The following is a 20,784-nucleotide window of genomic DNA, read 5'->3' as shown; positions in this document are numbered from 1 at the left end:
AAGATTGCCCTCTGTGGGGCTTTGCCTACTGGTTTGTTGTGGGAATACACCCTAATAAATGACTTTTACACAAATTATTATCATAGTCCACTTCTAGAGCACCCAGCCCAAGACAGCCTCCAGGGGGCAGTATAAGCCCCTTTTGATGACCACTGACCCAGATGATCTCACTGGATGATTTTTTCATTCAGCAAATCTTTGGTGTCTAATATGTGCCAGGTCCAGGGCTGGCTGTGCTGTTAATTTCATGTGTCAACTTGATTGGGTTAAGGGATGCCCAGATAGCTAGTAAGACATTATTTCTGGGTGTATCTGTGAGAGTGTTTTTGGAAGAGATTAGCATTTGAGTTGATAACACTGGGTAAAGCAGATGGCCCTCCCCAACATAGGTGGGCATCATCCAATCTGTAGGGCCCCAGACAGAGCAAAAAGGTGGAGGAAAGGCAAATTCTCTTTTTCCCTTCTTGAGTTAGGACATTCATCTTCTCCTGTGTTCAGACATTGGCACTCCTGGTTCTTGGGCCTTTGGACTCTGGGGCTTACACCAGTTCCACCTCTTACCTCTTCCCTCCTCTTCTTTAGTTCTCAGGCCTTTGGCCTTGGACTGGGAGTTTCACCATCAGCTGTCTTGGTTCTTAGGCCTTTGAACTTGGACTGAATTACACCACTGGTTTTCCTGGTTCTCAAGCTGCAGCATGGCAGATGGAGACTTCTCAGTCTCCATCATCATATGAACCAAATCCCACGATAAATCTCCTCTTATATAGCTACATAAATCTGTAGGCTCTGTTTCTCTGGAGAACTCTGACTGATACACTGGATATAGAACTATGAACATGATATGGGTTTGCTCTGTAGACTTATAACCTAGTGAGGCCAGCAGGCAATAATAAGTATAATAAGTGGTAGTGGTGGAGGGATTCTATGAAGAGGGGACATTTATGCTGTACTTACAGGAGAAAAAGAAGTGAGTGAGGCGGGTTGAGAGTAGGGAAGAGAGCTTGCCAGGCAGATGGAATAGCATGTGCAAAGGCTGGGAGGAGAAAAAGGCTTGGCATGTGGGAGGACTGGTTGAGGGCCAGAAGGGCTGGAAAGCAGGCAGGGTGATGGGGAGAGAGGTGTGTGAGATGGGGTGGAGAGCCAGGCAGGGGACAGGTCTTGAGGGACCTGGTGGTGAGGAATTTGGATTTTATTCAAAGTGATGGGAAGCCATTGAATGGTTTTAAGCAGGAGTAGTATGATTCAGTTTATATTTAAAAAAGATTACCTTGGCTGTTGGGTAGAAGATGAATCAGAGGGAAGTACATCAGTCAGGGTCTGGTCTAGGTGTTTCAAACAGAGGGGACTTAATATGGGGAAATGGTTATACAAGTGTTAAAACAGCTGAGAAGTCAAATAGGGGACAAGGAGGTGACCCAGAAATGATTACTATCAAGACTTCTTTTTACTTATGGCCAAATGGACAAAGTAGGGAGGTGATGTTATCAGAACCCAGGAGCTGGAACCATTTGGCAAGAAGGAGAACCATGGTTGGGGCTGCCCTGCTGGAGCTGGAACCATGGAGGTGAAACCATTGGGGAGGTGTGGATGTTGCCCAGGGATTCCACCTGAAACAGGTGGTGGGCCAGAGATGCCCTGGTTTCTCTCTTCATCCCTCCCTTTAGTCTCCCACTGGTGCCTCCCAATGGTTGCATTTATCTGGAAGCCAGAAGAGCCTGGGAAATATGGTTCCCTGGGATGTAGAGCAAGACTGGGAAGGGTAGGGATTGGATCTGAGCACAAAGAGGAGAATGCTCAGCATAGGGGCCAATGAAAGCTCCTGTAAGAGTAGAGGTGAGAGATGATGGTGCCTCAAGTCACAGTGGTGGAGATGGAGAAATGCAGATAGAGTGAGGTCTACCTTGGAGCTAAAACCAACAGGGCATGGGTGTGGGGAGGAATCAGAGATGACTCTGAGGTTGTTTTTCCATGAGCAACTGTTAGACAGGATGGTTTTCAAGTCAAATCAACATGTAGGTCTGGAGTGTCAGCACACCAGGGTTCTCTCAGAAGATTTCCCTGCTCCTTAACTCAGCCAGTGAAATACTTGAGGGCTCCAGAGCCTCTTCTTTGATGAGAGTCTCACCATGGGGACTAAATTCTTGTTGACATAGTTCTCACTCTTAACATCCTCTAGGGTCATGAGCAGCTCTTCAAGATGATCAGAATTCTTATGTTTATAATGCTCACAGCAGATTCTGGGATTTAGAGCATCCATTCTGAATGAACACTTGTAATCCAAGTCACTTCTCCATTTTCGTTACAGTAAATTGTGAAGAGTAGGTGCTCCAGAGTCGTGTAAATCCAGATTTAAATCCAATTCCAGCCATGTATTCTTGGGTAATGTGTGTAACCTCTTTGAGCTTAGTCCCTCTTTCGGAGCATGGGATTGTGTTTGTTAATATGTTTTCATTCTAAGTGACAGAAACCCAAGTTAATTAGAATAAACAACATTAATAGAGGTAATTTATTAGAAAGCTCCTAACTACAAAGAAGAGTTGAAAAGTCAAGCTAGGGGAATGGCAAGGAAGCATCTAGAGCCTACCAACTGGAGACGGGACTAGAGATCTGTAGAGCATGTCTCCACTGCCTATCACTGCCTATTTCTTGGCATTGATGTCATTCTTTTTTTCTCTGCAGTCTCAACTTTCTCTGCTCTTCAGTGTACAGGATGGAAAACACAGATGCTGTGGCTTCAGGTTTTTATATGAAAGTAACATCAGCCATTCAGAGAGAGGGTCTGACTTAACATCATGCCACATTCAAAATTATCAGGGAAAGGTATCACTGGCCTGTTTGGGCATCAGGTGCTCATCTTTGAACCAATCAGCTGTGGCCAAGGGGTGGGATTACATTGTAACATAGCTGCTTCTATTGTAGACATAAGGTTGGGGGAGGCAATCCCATAGAATGCTACTGCTGGAATAATAATGGCACTTGCTACCAGTGTTGCTATGACAGGTGTGATAATGCTTAGCATAGTTCCTGATACATAGTAAAAGCTCAATAAATATTAGCTGCTATAATAATTACTATTTTTGATGAAATCTGATCAAGGCCATTCTTGAAGCCAGTACAGTACTTATAAAATTAATGGATACATTTCCAGGGAAATCCCTAAGATGGTATTAGGGCATGAAGCCAGAAGACAAAGAGCTTCATGTAAGATATCAGTCATTTCACTTGAGTCCTTAGGGAATCCACCGTGATATTGTATTCATATTTTTTTCCTCTCCATTATAAGAAAGTAGGAAAAAGTAAGATGATGAATTTTACTTTCACAGATGAAAATGGAAAGGGGACTTCCTCTCAAGACTTGACCAAAGGGCTAAGCTGAATAAGGCAGGATTTCAGTTCCACCTCCATGTATATGTCTGTGAAGATCAGAGAGAGACATTGTCTAGGTCTTTGAAGAGGTCCTGAAATCTTGTTCACCTTCTTTCCATTACCCTAATTCCCCAATCTATTTTTGTTTAACTTTTTTTTGTTGCAAATGACAAAAATTCAGCCAAACTAGCTAAAGCTCCTAAAGTGTTTTTATTAGTTTATATATCTAAGAGGATAGGCATGAAGATATTGATAGGCACAACAGAAGCCACGGATCAAACAATGTACTTGCGACTCTTTCTCCATTTCTTGGCTCAGTTTATGTGTTGATTTTATTATTTAAGATTTCTCTTGAGTGGCAGAAACATGTGGCTGGCAGACCAAAATTCCAACACTATGACCCCAGAGGCAAAATACAGTCTTCTCCATGGCTCCAGCAGAGGATTACTATGGAAGAACTCTGACTGGTCCTGCTTGAGACACATGCCTACCTCTCAACCAGCCTGGCCTGGAGGGTAGGGTTCTCTAATAGACCATACTTGTTGCTATAGAAGCTGTGATTGACAGCTCCACTAGAAGCACATAGAATAAGGAGGGCAATTTCCAAGGAAAGAGCCTATTGGGAAGACCAAGATCACAGTGTCCACTGCAGTTCCTCCCAGGGGTATTAGCAAGCACAAAGGCATGAAGAAGACTTTTATGCCTGTTTTAGGGTGAGCAGAAGGGGAAAAACCTAAGATTACATCTCATTCTGCAGTAGTTCAAGGAAATGAGGGAAACTTGGGTGGAAGAGGTGATGGTATCAAAGAAGCCCATTTGGAGAAAAGAAAAGGAGTGATATAGCTGCATAGCTATAATCCTAATCACTTAAGACAGTGGAGCACCCTGGACCTCAATGCAGGAGTGAAAGATTCTGCCCCTCTGTGGAGAGGAGAAGCCACTAGCAGGCATTGTGTTTTTCAGCTGAGTACATCCACAGCCCTTCCATGACAGGGGCCCTTGTCCACAGAAGGTAGCTTCTTCACTGACAAGCCATCAAAGAGATAAGGATAACCATGTACTACGGCCAGTCCCTGCGTCAAAGTTAATCAGCATGGAAGGCCAGGTTACTCTGGTTCATGATATGAAGTCATAATTCTTATCCTAGCCACAGCTGTGCTGAACAGTTCTGAGCAGGCTTCAGTTAACTCTGTTCAGTTGCCCCCTCCGTGGGGCTTCTCAGATGCTGCAATGTGGAATTCCACTGGGAATCTGATTCTGATTGCAACCTCTGCACTTGCTACCTTGAAGCTGGAGGGAGCCATTGCCCCTTGGGTGGTCCCGACCAATAGGAGACAGGAGCTGATGGATAGTGTGTTTCCCCTGCTCCCCTTAGATGGACCGTTCTGACATGCATTTCACCATCTCTTTGAAAGATCCCATAGATGGAGCACCCAATTACAGGCGGTAGTGGCCAACTAGATATTTTATACTTGTGTTGGCTTTTCCCTGTTCCCCCTTCATGCCCTTGTTCCTGCTCCCTGAGAGCATGTTCCTAAATCAGTGACCCACAGGAAAGACACTGCTTTCAGTAAAAGTTTCCAGTTTTCATGATTATGAATGGTGCTGCAATGCACATCTTTGTACCTAAAACTTTTTTTTTTTAAGACGGAGTCTTGCTCTGTTGCCCAGGCTGGAGTGCAGTGACATGATCTCTGCTCACTAAAACCTCTGCCTCTCAGGGTCAAGCGATTCTCGTGCCTCAGCCTCCTGAGTAGCTGGGATTACAGGTGCCCGCCACCATGCCTGGCTAATTTTTGTATTTTTAGTTGAGACGGGGTTTCGCCATGTTGGCCAGGCTGGTCTCAAACTCCTGACCTCAGGTGATCCACCTACCTCGGCCTCCCAAAGTGCTGGGATTACAGGCATGAACCATCACACCTGGTGTACCTAAAACTTCTTAGGTTGTGGAAATTATTCTGGAGAATAAATTCCCTGAAGTGTCATTGCTGGATTGAAGGGTTTGCCCGTTTACTAGTTTGATAGCGATTGCCAAATTGCCCTACAAAGCTGCTGCAGGAATTTGCATTCCATGAGTTCTCCAATGTTGAATATTATTAACCTTTAAAATTTTGACACATGAATGAGGGAAAAAGCACTTCACAGTTTTAATTTGTAGATTTTTGATGACTAGTTTAGAGGCCATTTTTATACTTCTGAAATTGCCTGTTAATGTCTTTCCCTTGACTTTTTTTTTCTGTTAGATTTCTGTAATTTTTATGAATTGTAAAAGCTCTTTTTAAAAATTAATTTCAACTTTTATTTTAGATTCAGTCAGTGCATGTGCAGGTTTGTTACATTGATATATTGCTTGATGCTGAGGTTAGGGGTATGATTGATACCATCACCCAGGTAGTGAGCATAGTACCCAACAGTTTTTCAGTCTTTGCCCCTTTCCCTCCCTCCTCCATCTGGTAGTCCCCAGTGTCTATTATCGCCATCTTTATGTTGATGTGTACCCAATGTTTAGCTCCTCTTTGCAAGTAAGAACATGCAATACTTGCTTGTCTGTTCCTGCATTAGTTTGCTTAGGATAATGGCCTCCAGCTGCATCCATGTTGCTGCAAAGGACATGATTTTGTTCTTTTTTATGGTTGTGTAGTATTCCATGGTATGTACCTCCCTCCCTCCCTCGTTCCCTCCCTCCCTGCTTCCCTCTTTCCCTTCTCTTTCCTTTCTTCTCTTCCTTCTCTTTCCTTTTGTTTCTTCTTGCTCTTGAGATAGGGTCTTGCTCTGTCACCCAGGCTGGAGTGCAGTGGCATGATCTTGGTTCATTGCAGCCTCAACCTCCCAGGCTCAGGTGATTCTCCTATCTCACCCTCCTGAGTAGCTGGGACTACAGGCACACGCCACCATGCCTGGCTAATTTTTGTATTTTTTGTAGAAACAGGGTTTCACCACGTCACCCAGACTGATCTTGAACTCCTGGGCTCAAGTGATCCACCCATCTTGGCCTCCCAAAGTGCTGGGATTACAGGCATGAGTTGCTGGGCCCAGCCTGAGCCACTGCGCCTGCACACATTTTCTTTATCCAGTCTGCCGTAGATGAGCATCCAGGTTGATTCCGTGTCTTTGCTATTATGAATAGTGGTGTGATGAACATACAAGTGCATGTGTCTTTTTGGCAGAATGATTTATTTTTCTTTGGTTTTATACCCAGTAATGAGAATGGGTCAAACGGTAGTTCTGTTTTAACTTCTTTGAGAAATCTCCAAACTACTTTCTACAGTGGTTGAACTAACTTACATTCCTACCAACAGTGTGTAATCATTCCCTTTTCCCCGTAGCCCCACCAACATCTGTTACTCTTTGACTTTTTAGTAATAACCACTCTGACTGGTATGAGATGGTTTTGATTTGCATTTCGCTGATGATTAGGGATGTTGAGCTTTTTTTTATGTTTGTTGGCTGCCTGTCTGTCTTCTTTTGAGAAGTGTCTGTTCGTGTCCTTTGCCCACTTTTTAATGGAATTATTTGGTTTTGGTTGTTGATTTAAGTTCCTTATTAACTCTGGATATTAGACCTTTGTCAGATGAATGTTTATGAATATTTCTTCCATTCTATAGGGTGTCTGTTTCCTCTGTTGCATTCCTTTTGCTATGCAGAAGCTCTTCAGTTTAACTAGGTCCCACTTGTCAAGTTTTGTTTTTGTTGCAATTGCTTTTGAGGTCTCAGCCACAAATTGTTTGCCAAGGCTGATGTCCAGAATGATTATTTCCTAGGTTGTCTCCTAGGATTTTTGTAGTTTGAGGTATTACATTTAAATCCTTGATCTGGCCAGGCACGGTGGCTCACACCTGTAATCCCAGCACTTTGGGAGGCCTAGGTGGGTGGATCACTAGAGGTCAGGAGTTCAAGGCCAGCCTGGCTCACATGGTGAAATCCCATCTCTACTAAAAATACAAAAATTAGCTGGGCATGGTGATGCACATCTGTAATTGCAGCTACTCAGGAGGCTGAGGCATAAGAATCACTTGAACCCAGCAGGCGGAGCTTTCAGTGAGCAGAGATCATGTCACTGCACTCCAGCCTGGGTGACAGAGTGAGATTCTGTCTCAAAAGAAAAAAAAATCTTTGATCCATCTTTTGTACACGGTAAAAGGAAGGGGTTCAGTTTCATTCTTCCACATATGAATAGTCAGTTATCCCAGCAGCATTTATTGAATAGGGAGTCCTTTCCTTATTGCTTATTTTTGTTGACTTTGTCAAAGATCAGATGGTTGTGGGTATACAGTTTTATTTCTGGGTTCTCTGTTCTGTTCCATTGGTTAATGTGTCTATTTTTATACCAGTACCATGCTGTTTTGATTACTGTAGCCTTAAAGTATAGTTTGAAGTTAGGCAATGTGATGCCTCCAGCTTAAAAGCTCTTTTTTTATAGTTTGAGGTATTACATTAAATCTTTGATCAATCTCTAGTTAATATTTGTATATGGTGAAAGGAAGGGGTCCAGTTTTATTCTTCTGCATGCAATAGCCAGTTATCCCAGCAGCATTTATTGAATAGGGAGTCTTTTCTTCAATATGCTGACTGCTTATTTTATCTTTGGGTTATCTTTTTAAAAATATTTGCCTTGACACGTATACACCGTGGAATACTATGCAGCCATAAAAAAGGATGAATTCATGTCCTTTGTAGGGACATAGATGAAGCTGGAAACCATCATTCTCAGTAAACTATCGCAAGGACAAAAAACCAAACACTGCATGTTCTCACTTATAGGTGGAAATGTAACAATGAGAACACTTGGACACAGGAAGGGGAACATCACACACCGGGGCCTGTCGTGGGGTGGGGGAGGGGGGATGGGGGATGGATAGCATTAGGAGATATACCTAATGTAAATGATGAGCTAATGGGGGTAGCACACCAACATGGCACATGTACACATATGTAACAAACCTGCATGTTGTGTACATGTACCCTAGAACTTAAAGTATAATAAAAATAAATAAATAAATTTACACACACACACACAAAATCTGCCTTGAGACATTTTTTGTACACTGAACATATATAAATTGTGTAAAAATAGTAATAAAAGCCAAAGACGGCCAAAGGGCTTCATCTTCTTATCCTCCTCCATTGCCACAAGGGTCTCCATTCCTGCTCCTCTCCCAGATGTTCCAGGAGCTACACATCTGCTTCCTTTGGGTCCTCCCCAGAGTTGTGATCTTCTGTTAGGCTCTGGGCACTGCCTTCCTCCCACTGTACAAGGACCCTGGGCAGAAAACCAGCCTTGTTGTGGGACATGAGTCTTCAAAGGAACTCGATTTTGGGTTGGTTTCTCAGAAGAAGACCCTGAGGCAAGGATTTATGTGTTCCATGGAAAATAGGTCAGGGAGTGGTGGAAGCAAGGCAGGAAAGAGGAGGAAACCAAGCAGCATCCAATCTCAAACAAAATCCTATGAAAGGCGGCCTCAGCCTGATTCCACAGGGGACACCTTGGAGTATGAATTACGTCTCAGGGTTAGTCCACGCTTAGCAAAGGGAGCTGGATTTCTTACATGTGCACCCATCACTCATTGGATAAGGACTGCCTGGGAGAAATGCTCAGGCATTTCTGGCCTTCTGTAGGTGCCAGTGGAGAGCCTCCAGTGGCCAAGGACAGTGATCCAAAGAAGAGACTGGAAGCTGGTTGTTGAAGGTAAATGCACACTGGGGTCGATGGTAGGACATCCAGAAAAGGTAACAGAGAATCTGAGTGGATCTGGGCAAAGTGCCAATGTTGCCCACTGGAGACCTGGTTTAAGGTGGGAGATGCTGGGATGTCCTGGAAAGAGAGCTCTTTTAAAGTCTGTGCTCTCAGAATCTGGATCTGACTTGGTGTTCTCTTCTCACTGTGTGACCTTGGGCAAGTCTCCCGGCCCTTCTGAGCCTGAGTCTTCTCATCTGAAAAATGGAGGTAATAATTTGTTCCCTTGCTTCAGGGCTTTGTAAATTGTAAAATAATACACAAATGTAAAGTGTTTGTCTGTGGGTTGGGGATTTGTGCATTTCAGTGTCTTTGTTTTATATTTTTAATTGGATGAGATGGTGTATTAGTCTGGTCAGGTTGCCATAACGAAATACCAGAGACTGGGTGGCTTAAACAACAGAAATTTATCTTCTCACAGTCTGGAATCTGGAACATCCAGGATCAAAGTGCTGACAGGATAGGTTTCTGGTGAAGCCTCCTTGGTTTTGCAGATGGCTGTCTTATTGCCGTGTCTCACACAGCCTTTCCTTTGTGTGCACATGGGGAGGGGGAGCGATGTCTGGTGTATTAGTCCGTTCTCGAGCTGCTGATAAAGACATACCCAAGACTGGGTAATTTATAAAGGAAAGAGGTTTAATAGACTCACAGTTCCACGTGGCCGGGGAGGCCTCACAATCATGGCAGAAGGTGAAAGTCATGTCTTACATGGCAGCAGGCAAGAGAGAATGAGAACCAAATGAAAGGCGAAACCCCTTATAAAATCATCAGATCTCATGAGACTTATTCTCTACCACGAGAACAGTATGGGGGAAACCACCCCCATGATTCAATTATCTCCCATCGGGTCCCTACTACAAGACATGGGAACTATGGGAGCTACAATTCAAGATGAGATTTGGATGGGGACACAGCCACACCATCTCATCTGGTATCTCTCTTTCTTCTTACAAGGACACTGGTCCTATTAGATTAGGGCTTCACCCTTATGATCTCCTTCAATGTTAATTACCTCCTTAAAGGCCCCATCTCCAAATGTAGTCACACTGGGGTTTAGGGCTTCAACAGATGAATTCTGCTGATAACACAATTCAATCGAGAACATGTGTGTAAAATGCTTCCTAATGCAAATAGATACTCCATAAATGTTAATTTCTCCCCTCCCCTTCCACCCCTCTACCCTCTCTTCCTCCCTTCTTTTTTTCCTTTCATCCAACCAATATTATATGCCAGGCACTGTTCTAGGCTGGGAATGAGTGCTAAACAAGACAGACACAGTTCCTGCCTTCATTTTCTCTCATCTATGGTGAAGCAAAATCAATAAGCTCAAGACAGGTCCAAGATCCCAAGTGCGGTGTTTAAAATCAGAGCTAGTACACTCAGCCCTAAAAACTGGCTCTGCCTCATGGACATATTTTTTTGGACCTGGACTGACTCTGTTGCCCAGGCTGGAGTGCAGTGGTGGGATCATGACTCACTGCAACCTCCGTTTTCTGGATTGACGCCATCCTCCCACCTCAGCCTCACAAGTAGCTGGGACTACAGGTGTATACCACCATGCCTGGCTAATTTTTGTATTTTTTTTAGAGACAGAGTTTTGTCATGTTGCCCAGGCTGGTCTTAAATTCCTGGCCTCAAGCAACCTACCTGCCTTGGCCTCCCAAAGTGCTGGGATTACAGGCATGAACTGCCACACCTGGCTAGTGCTTATTTACTTTTTAATTGGTGGCTAACTTTTAAATATGATTTCACTGAAAAATGGCTATTTTCAGCTTCTCTTGAAATAATTAGATGAGGTAGCAGCTTGGGCCTGCGTTCTTGTGAGGTGTCTATTGGCCTGAGCTGTGTAGCTACCACCCCTGGGGAGAGAGGGGAAGTGTTTCTTGGTGCCCTCTGTTCCTTGCCTGGTCTGATTCAGTAATTTATTACCTACCTATTCCCTGCAGGTATTAAGATTTGCAACTGCTGGTTTAAATAAATATGACTTTAATTGAAGAGCCTGACTTTGAGCTCTCACTTTTCCCATATGGAGAAAGGAGTCAATAGAATCTTGTTTTCTATTCTTTTTGCATGGGCTTTAGATAATCAAATGTGGAGTGGGACTTGGGGTGAGGGTAGAGGCTAGTGGGAATTGGGTATCATTATTGTGGTAGGCTGGTTGCATTAATAGCTCCAGTTAATTTCTCCCTATGGCTATGCCCTTTGTCTTATAACTCGTAATCCCCTAGCCCCCTATTCTGGCTCTGGGCTTGAGCATGTGACTTGCTTTGGCCAATGGCATTTGGCAAACATAATGCAAGCAGAGGCTGGAGAAAGTGCTTGTGTATTTCCACTTGCTTGCTTGGATCTCTGCAGCCACCATAAGAATGTGCCCAGGCTAGCTGGAAAACATGCCCCAGACCAGCTTGCTGGGGGAATAGGAAAGACATGCGTGGGAGAGAGAGACAGATGGGAGAGAGTCTGGTTGACCCAACTGAGGCCATCAGCCAACAACCAGCAGACCTCCAGACATGTGGGTGAGCTCAGCCGGGGCTGGAAGAACTGCCAGGCAGCCTGCCCACTTGTGAGCAGTAATAAAAGGAATAGTTTGAAGTTGAGCCTTTGGGGGTAGTTTGTTATACAGTATTATTGTGGTGGTAGATAACTGATACATTTGCATTCTGTATGCCACCCCCTCTTTCCTCCTCTCTCCTCCCCACCTCTCTCTCTCCAACCCATATTTATTGAACACTTACTATATGTCAGGGATACAACAGTGAGTGAAATTAGATATGATTCTTGCCCTTAGGCTGTTTACAACAGTAGTCCCCAATCTTTTTGGCACCAGGGACTGGATTTGTGGAAGACAATTTTCCACGGGTGGTGGGTGGGGTTGGGGGTGGGCATGGTTTCAGGATGAAAATGATTAGATTCTCATAAGGCGTACACAACCTACATCCTTTGCATGTGCAGTTCACAATAGGGTTCATGCTCCTATGAGGGTCTAATGCCGCTGCTGATCTGACAGGAGGCAGAACCCAGGCACTAATGCTGGCTCACCCACCACTCACCTCCTGCTGTGCAGCCTGGTTCCTAACAGGCCACAGACTGATACCGGTCCTGGTCCATGGCCTGGGGGTTAGGACCCCTGGTTTAAAATATTGTCCTTGGTTTTATTGTAGAGCTTGAAAGGCTGAAGTTCAATAAGGAAGTGACTAATTTCATCTACTCCAAGCCGTTCTGGGATGAGTTTCTTTCCCATAGAGTACTTGGTTACAATTTCTGTGTTTCCCATTCTAATTGTTCCCTAAACCACTGCAAAGACCGCCACTGGTAGCAACAACTCTTCCCCGTAATGTGAATTCTTTCAACATGATGTGTAAACCCAGGATGTTCTTAAGTAATTTATGTAAAGAGTGACCAATTCTTAGTATGTTTTTATAAGGTAGGGAGAGTTTTACGTACTGTAAAGTTTGATGTATTGTTATAAATTACACTTTGGTTTTAGGCCTACGTAAAAAAGCGCAATGTTTCTCTGAGTTCTGGGAAATATACTGTAAATAAAACTGGTGGTTTATTTCTTGGCTGGGCATTTTCTCTAATAATATAAAGAGATGTCAACAACCATATCTTCAGGGCAAAATATGAGGTTCTCTTCCCTTCTCACTACAGAGAAAGAGTGAACAGAGCTTGCCAGTTCTCTAGACTCTTAAAGGAAGCTGAGTGTGGTCTAGAGCCTGTGTCCCGGTCAGGTTAGAGATCCGTGTGCTCCCAGCTGGCCCATCGGTCAGGTAGATTAGAGAAGTCAGCATCCTAGCTGGGCGCGGTGGCTCACACCTGTAATCCCAGCACTTTGGGAGGCCGAGGTGGGTGGATAACTTGAGGTCGGGAGTTCGAGACCAGCCTGACCAACATGGAGAAACACTGTCTCTACTAAAAAATATAAAATTAGCCAGGCGTGGTGGTGCATGCCTCTAATCTCAGTTACTTGGGAGGCTGAGGCAGGAGACTCACTTGAACCTGGGAGGCGGAGGTTGCGGTGAGCCGAGATCGCACCGTTGCATTCCAGCCTGGGCAACAAGAGTGAAACTCCATCTCCAAAAAAAAAAAAAGGGAAGTCAGCATCTTTGACCCTGGGCTCTTCCCACCTCCCTCTTCTCCTTGGGTGTCCTTCCCAAAGACACATGTCTTAGCCAGGATGCTAGAAAAAAATACCATAAACTAGGTGGCTTATAAACAACAGAAAGTTATTTCCCATAGTTCTATGGGCTGAAAAGTCCACGATCTGGGTGTGGGCGGTTGTTTTCTGGTGAGGGTTCATAGATGATGGTGCCTTCTAGCTGTGTCCTCACATGGAGGAAGGGGCGAGGGATCTCTCAGTGCTTGCTTATTTATTTATTTATTTGAGATGGAGTCTCCCTCTGTCGCGCAGCTTGGAGTGCAGTGGTGCGATCTCGGCTCACTGCAACCTCTGCCTCCTGGGTTCAAGCAATTTTCCTGCCTCAACCTTCTGAGTAGCTGGGATTACAGGCACACACCACCACATCCAGCTAATCTTTATATTTTTAGTAGAGACGGGGTTTCACCATGCTGGCCAGCCTGATCTCAAACTCCTGACCTCAAGTGATCTGCCCGCCTCAGCCTCCCAAAGTGCTGGGATTACAGGTGTGAGCCACTGCATCCAGCCTCAGTGCTCTTTTATAAGGGCACATAACCCCATTCATGAGGGCTCCTCTTCCATGACCTACTCACCTCCCAAATTCCCTACCTCCTAATGTCATCACCTTATGGGTGAGAATTTCAACATATGAATTTTGGGGGAACATAACCATTGAGACCATAGCAGCATGGCAGCTTTGCTTTTAGACCACTGTAGAGAGATCTCTCCATGAAAGTGGGAAGACGAGTCACGTTTCCTTTCCTAGCCTCAGTTTCCCCATCTTCAAAGTTACCCAATGATAATTCACAACAACTCTTACTGTATAATTCTATAAATAAGCTTAAACAGTAAATTCCCTCCCTGGGTTTCTACGTTTGTTAGATGCATCTTGGAGGCAGCAGACAGTGTGGGATAGGTCTCTAATGGTGGCATTTCAGGTAGTGCGATGAGAAGTGGGGAGGTCATTTTGGTCTGGTATGTGTTTGGGAAGTACCGTTTTCCCTTAAGTCAGGTCATCTACCTGGATACGTTTGTCGCCTGCATGTAAGGAAAAGAAATCCGATGTGGGTTATAAGTCCTGGTTTGGCCCCTGTATTGGGTATTCTTGGGAAGGTCCCTCTCTTGGCCCCTGTTTCTCCCTCTGTACAATGAGGTGCCTCTGGCAGCCCTGACATTCTGGAATTTATTGAAGCCAATAATGTCCTTTTGTGTCTGAGCGTAAACGATTTTCCTCTAATTTCCTGTCTTCATTTTAGGGACAGAATCCAGAGTGTGTGAATCAGAATTCCTTTGAGTGAAAGCCCTAGAAACTCAGCTCAAATTGGCTGAAGTAAGATAATTTTCTGGCTCAAGGAGCTGAAAAATCTAGGGTGCTGGCTTCAGGCATGGCTAAATCCAGGTGTCCATCAGATGGCATTGTGACTCAGTCTCTGTCTCTGATCTCTGCTTTCCTCTAGGTTGACCTGTGCTCTCAGGCAGCCTCTCCCCACATGATGGTGAAGATGACCACCAGTTGTATCAGATCTTTATCCTACCAGCTTAGCAGCACCAGCAGAAAGGGAGCGCTTTCTCTGCAGATGTTCTAGCAAAAGTCTCATGGCTGAATTTCATTGATTTAGCTTGAATCACATGCTCACCCCTGAACCACTCTGATTGACTATGCCTGGGACATGTGCTCACCTTGGAGTTGAGAGGAGGGTTAGCCCCACCCAAACATCACCAAGTAAGAGAAGCAGAGGTACTGCACAGGAAATTGGGCCCTGAAGCCAGAGGAATGGGGAGTGGGCACTGAGCAGACATGAAGAATGGACGTTCGCCTCCAGGGCCAGGCTGGGATCTTATGGATGGATCTTATGAAGTAGCTCAGGGGCTCTGCATGGTTTTCATTTCTAGAGTCCTGGGATGTTAGGGCCAGACAAAAGCTCAGATCTTATGCATCTTCTGCCCAACTCTGCATTTTACAGATGAGAAAACTGAGGCCTGAGAAGATGGGGGCCATTTGCCCAAAGTCCCCGAGTATGAAACATCTGAGGAGGAGGGCACTGCATCAACAGTGTATCAACTTCTGTATCAACAGTGCTTCTCTGAGTGGCTCAAACCCATGCTACACAAGAAGGACTTTTACCCAACCATGACGCTACCAAGCCTGTAGTGTCCTAGTACAGATTGTCCACCACTTATCACTCATATGTGGTCTAGAGACCAGCAGCATCAGCATCACCTGGGAGCTGGCTAGAAAGGCAGAATTTCAGGCCCTGCCCCAGACCTACTGAAATGGAAACTTCACGTGAAAAAGGTCCCCAGCTGATTGTGTGCACGTTGAAGTTTGAGAAGTGCTGTTCTCTACCGTGGATCAAGGAGTTCCAGGTGACTCTTCCATCTGGCCAGGATTGCAGTTAATCCTAAACAAGTTCTCTTCTCCTAAACCTTGCAGAAGAGGAGGATTTTGCAATCTATGAGCTTACCAGGTAAGATGATTGAGTGTCATAGAATGTTCATGGTCAAGAAGGTCTTCTTGGAAGTTGGCCTCCCTCCTTCCTGCTGCTGTGTAGGCAGGGTTGCCATGGTGTTAGCTTTCCCACTACTACCACTAATGGTGTGAGAGGAGTCAGAGGTCCCAAGATCCTGGTTCAGGTCCCGAGGCTTTTATGAGCTGCATGACTTGGGAAAGGTCCCTTTCTTGGCTACTTTTGTGGCAGATGCTATTATACTTTTCTTTTTTCCTTTAATAGAGTTAGCAGTTCCTGCTTTGTTCTTCCCTCAGACCCAATGCAGGGATCAAGTGAGATCAAAGATATGGATATGGGATGAAAAACTCAGAGCATTGCACAAATCCACTGCCAGGGTAATTTTACCCTGTAATGTGTTTGAAGCCTGCTTCTAAGATTTCCTCTTTCTTTTCCTCCCTGGACTGGACTCATCAGCAGGTTGGCTGGGTGAGTGTCATCATTATTGATATGTCCACCAAGAGCTCAGGCCATTAGGAAGCTCTCTATCAAACATTAATTACAGTGCTCAAGTAACCTCAAGTGGGGGCTGGATGCCGCTTCTTCCTTGGGCCCAGAAACTATTTCTGGGAAACAGGAAGCCACATGGTGTTTTATCAAATGTTTATGGCTATTGGTTTAGGGGGTGAGTTTACAAGGCTCTGCAGGCTGTGCACTGGGAAATTAAATTGCTTGCATTTTTACTCAATTCTAATCATGCCACCAGCCATGGGATTTATGAGGCCGTAAAGTCTTGAGCACATCGCTCGCTGAAGGCCTTGCTTGTGGCTGCCTGTGTGGTGTCCTTGACGAGAAGCATTCTCCAGAAGCTCCAGGCTCAGCTGTCCGTTTGTTCCACAGACACATTCTAGGCAACTACTGTGTGCTGGGGGTAGAGTGGTGAGCAGTGCAGATATGGAATTTGTCCTCTTGTTATCTGCAGCTTCCTAAGGATATAGGCATTGCCAGATATTTTCACAAATAAATATAAAATTGCCAGCTAGGGTTAGAGGAGTGATGGAAAGGTTTAAGATACTATGAGAAGCCATAGGGGTTGAATGGTGTTTCCCTCTGAGAAAAAAGGTATGTCCATGTCCTAACCCCCAGGACTTGTAAAAACACCCTTATAGAAAAAAGGGCCTTTCTAGGTGTAATTAAGGATCTTGAAATGAGATCACCCTGGATTATTGAGGTGGGCCCTAAAAAATAAATGTCCTTATAAGAGATAGGAGAGAAGGACATGTGAATATGGAGACAGAGATTAGAGTGATGCAGTCACAAGCCACAGGACTCAGAGCCACCAGAAGCTGAAAGAGGCACAGAGATTCTTGCCTAGAGCCTCCAGCATGATCCTAGCCCTGTTCCAGAGACACTTCTGGTCTAGCTGGGGAGGTGAGACTGAAGCGACTTCCTTCTCTGGGGTAAATACTCGGGATGTTTATTGTCTTGCACCAAGAACATTTAGGACACCGACACACAGGAGTTTAGGAGCAGAGGTTTAGTAGGCAAAAGAAAGAGAAAGGAGAACAGCTCTCTAGTGAGAGGGAGGGGCTTCCAAAAGGAAAGACCCACCAGTAGTGGAGTTTGCCAGATTTTATAGGCAGGCTTGTGGAGGTGGTGTCTGATTTAGGTAGGGACCACAGATTGGCTGGATCAGGTGTGAAGTTTACATAGCATTTGGGGAAGGCTGCCCACCCCACTTTAATCTTATTATGCAAATGGACCCTCCCCTTGGCTGGCGCCATCTTGTCTGCTCCTTACTGTACACGTGGCTGACAAAGAGAAGGGGAGATGGAGCCGCCATCTTGAACATGATTAGCACAACAGCCGGCATCTATGTCTGCCACTAGATTTTACAGGCTGCTCTTTGTTAGAAAAGAAAATGATTTGGGGCTGCTTTTCATTAAAAGGAAAACCTTACCGAGGACTTCTGTACCCTCACTATCTGTGTAAGTAATTTCTTTTTAACTCCTGTATCAAGCCTAATCTAGAGACTTATTTAGAGTTTATAGTTGAGCCTTAAGTAGTGTGCAGAGATTCACAAGTGACCAAGATGATTGCAGGCTGAGGAAATCAAGTCAATGAGGGCTTCCCAGGGGAGGTGGCCCTGAAGCAAGGGTGTTGGTTGGCTTGTAGAGAAACAAGGAAGACGCTAATGTCAGAAGCCAAAATAACCCCCATATATGAAAACTCTGCATCATAATGAATGCCTACCGCATGTGAGGCACTTTGCCTTCCCTCTCTCATTCTAATCCTCAGACAACTTTATTTGTATCCTCATTTTACAAGTGGGGAAACTGAGGACCATTGAAGTTACACACAGATAGTATTTGGCCCAACTGGGATTGGCAACCACACAGGTACCCCAGGCCTCTCAATGTGGCTTCCATCCCTGCTCTCCTCTCCTTGTGACCAGAGCAGAGAGAAGTCCAGGTCTCTGGCTTCTGTTCAGGATGCTTAGAAAAAAAAATCCACCCTTTAAATCTCTTTCTTTCTGGCTAGGAAAATTGTCCATAAGGAGGTGAAATAGGCATTTGCCAGGCCAGAAAAAAAATTATCTTTTTTATGAGGTGACTGCTACTAGTGTGAAATCTTCCTTTCAAGAATAAAATATCATGCCTGATGTGGTGGCTCATGCCTGTAATCCCAGCACTTTGGGAGGCTGAGGCAGGAGGATTGCTTGAGGCCAGGAGTTCAAGACCAGACTGGGCAACATGTCAAGACCTATCTCTAAAAAAGATTTAAAAATTAACTGGGCATGGTGGTGTGTGCCTGTCGTCTCATCTGCTGGGGAGGACAAGGTGGGAGGATGGCTTGAGTTCAGGAGTTGCAGGCTGCAGTGAGCTGTGATTGTACCACTGCACTCCAGCCTGAGTAACAGAGCCAGACCCTGTCGCTTAAAAAAAGAAATCAGGGCAGCCTATCCAACAAATGCTGCCTTTTTCATAATTCTAATAACTGTAAAGTAAAATATTAGATTAACCAGTGCTCATGACTCACTATCTTGCCATTCTTGGTGTGGACTCCCCGTGAAAATGGACAGTGTGCCAAATTGGGGAAGGAGCGTGACCCTTTGTTTTTATTTTCTCTGGATGGAGCTGCCTAAATGCAGTTGACAGAAATGGAAATTTGTTCCCCTGAGAAATTTCATGGCCTTCTGACCTTTGTCACAGCCTGGCCCCAGAGGAGAAGGAGTCAAAGATGGGCCGTGACAGGCTGCTGCATGCAGGGACTCTGGGGGCTGGGGGCAGCTTGTTGGGGGGCAGGGGGATGCCAGTGGACTCCATTTTCTTTTAGAAACTGGGACTCACCTGCCATCTTCACACATGCTTTGGGGAACAGAGAGGCAGAGTGAACTATTAGGGCTCACTCTGCAGTAGACGCTACCTTATCCCCACAGTGACCCTGTGTGACAAATATTTATGTGACTGTTGTTCTGCACACCCAGGATTTCTATTATTTTGGTATCAGAATCTCTGCTTTATCCTAGGACACTTCTCCTCCCCCCAATACAGGTGGCATCAGAGGGATCGTGTCTTAGTTTGGGTCTCCCACCACCTGTCTCCTAGGAAGCAGATCCTAAAACAAGGACTTGAGTGCAAGTTGTTTATTTGGGAGGCAATATCAGATACCAGGGTTGGGGAGAGAAGTGACACAGGGAAGGACAGGAAGCTGATAAAAGGTGCCTCATCAAGCCCATTACCACTGTGGGCAAGGGTAATTTAATCCCACTGAGGAGCTCAGGGTGACAGTGTAGAATATGCCCCTCAGGGTTCTCCCATTTGAGATGGGGAGTGGAGTATTCAAATACCATGTACCGTCCTCTGAGTTATTGATTGAAGGCTGCTCCTGGGGATGCTGCTTCCTTAGAACTCTTTCTGTTGAGGATGTGGGCAAGAGCACCCTCAGGCAAGGAAGCACAGATGGTGGAAGCTGGAAGTGGGGACTGCCCCCATGTGCAGGGGGCTAGTTGTGGGAGTCTCAGAGAGCATCTGCTGCAAACCAGGGCATTGGCTCTGGGCTGGACCAATCAGGGGCTATCTCCCAGGAATTTGGATCATGAGCGCAAAGACCTAAAATGATTGGAGTTCACTAATGCCAAGGCAAACATCCCATATGTATTCCATTGGTTCCTGCCACTTAATACACCTTTCTCTTCCTCCACCTCCCCGAGCTCCCCTGCCCCTGCCTTTCTGGAGCCTGGTGTTTCAGCTTTTTCTTCCATTCTGTGTTTTTTTGTTTGTTTTGTTTTTTGATGGAGTCTTGCTCTGTCACCCAGGCTGGAGTGCAGTGGCATGATCTCGGCTCACTGCAACCTCCGCCCCTCCGGGTTCAAGCAATTCACCTGCCTCAGCCTCCCTAGTAGTTGGGATTACAGGCATGTGCTACCACGTCCAGCTAATTTTTGTGTTTTTCGTAGAGATGGGGTTTCGTCATGTTGGCCAGGCTGGTCTTCAACTCCTGACCCCAAGTGATCCGCCTGCCTCGGCCTCCCAAAGTGCTGGGATTACAGGCGTGAGCCACTGTGCCAGGCCACCATTCTTCTTTTATTCATCCAGTAAGTACTTACTGAGCACCTATTACATTTCCTGCCAATCCATTGCCTGCAACCAAAGGATGCTGGTGGATGCAACGTGGCTGCCTCTACACCCCAACACCTACCCCCAAGGGGAGAGTGGACTCATCCATACTCAGGAAATTAGTAGAAATCTGTCCTGTGATGCTAGGGTGCACAAGACATCATTCCTTCATTTTTATAAACAAAGGAAACCTGGCTCAGCCCTGCTCTGAGCTCAGCCCTGCCCTGTTGGCAAAAACAATAACCTTATTATAACAAACAGAATTCAGCTGGGTGCAGTGGTTCACAGCTGTAAACCCAGCACTTTGGAGGCCGAGGCAGGCGGATCACCTAAGGTCAGGTGTTCAGGACCAGCCTGCCCAGCATAGTGAAACCCCATCTCTACTAAAAAAAAAAAAAAAAAAAAAAAAAAGCCAGGAGTGGTGGCAGACACATGTAATCCCAGCTACTCTGGAGGCTGAGGCAAGAGAATCACTTGAAC

At 45.3% G+C, this 20,784-nt stretch overlaps 1 long non-coding RNA gene across 2 annotated transcripts in view; it reads left to right on the top strand.

The window, feature by feature from the left end:
- Nucleotides 1–20,784, top strand: part of LOC103892127 (uncharacterized) — an 82,426-nt gene that overhangs the window by 20,018 nt on the left and 41,624 nt on the right. For both annotated transcript variants that reach the window (XR_008512131.2, XR_008512130.2), the window contains exon 2: nt 14,696–15,706. This is a non-coding gene — a long non-coding RNA (uncharacterized LOC103892127). The remainder of the gene's footprint in view (nt 1–14,695; nt 15,707–20,784) is intronic.

The sequence above is a fragment of the Pongo abelii genome, chromosome 10 (assembly GCF_028885655.2).
Source record: "Pongo abelii isolate AG06213 chromosome 10, NHGRI_mPonAbe1-v2.0_pri, whole genome shotgun sequence".
NCBI lineage: Eukaryota > Metazoa > Chordata > Mammalia > Primates > Hominidae > Pongo > Pongo abelii.
The sequence above is the reverse complement of the archived record's forward strand: the minus strand, read 5'-3'. Positions and strand labels throughout refer to the sequence as shown.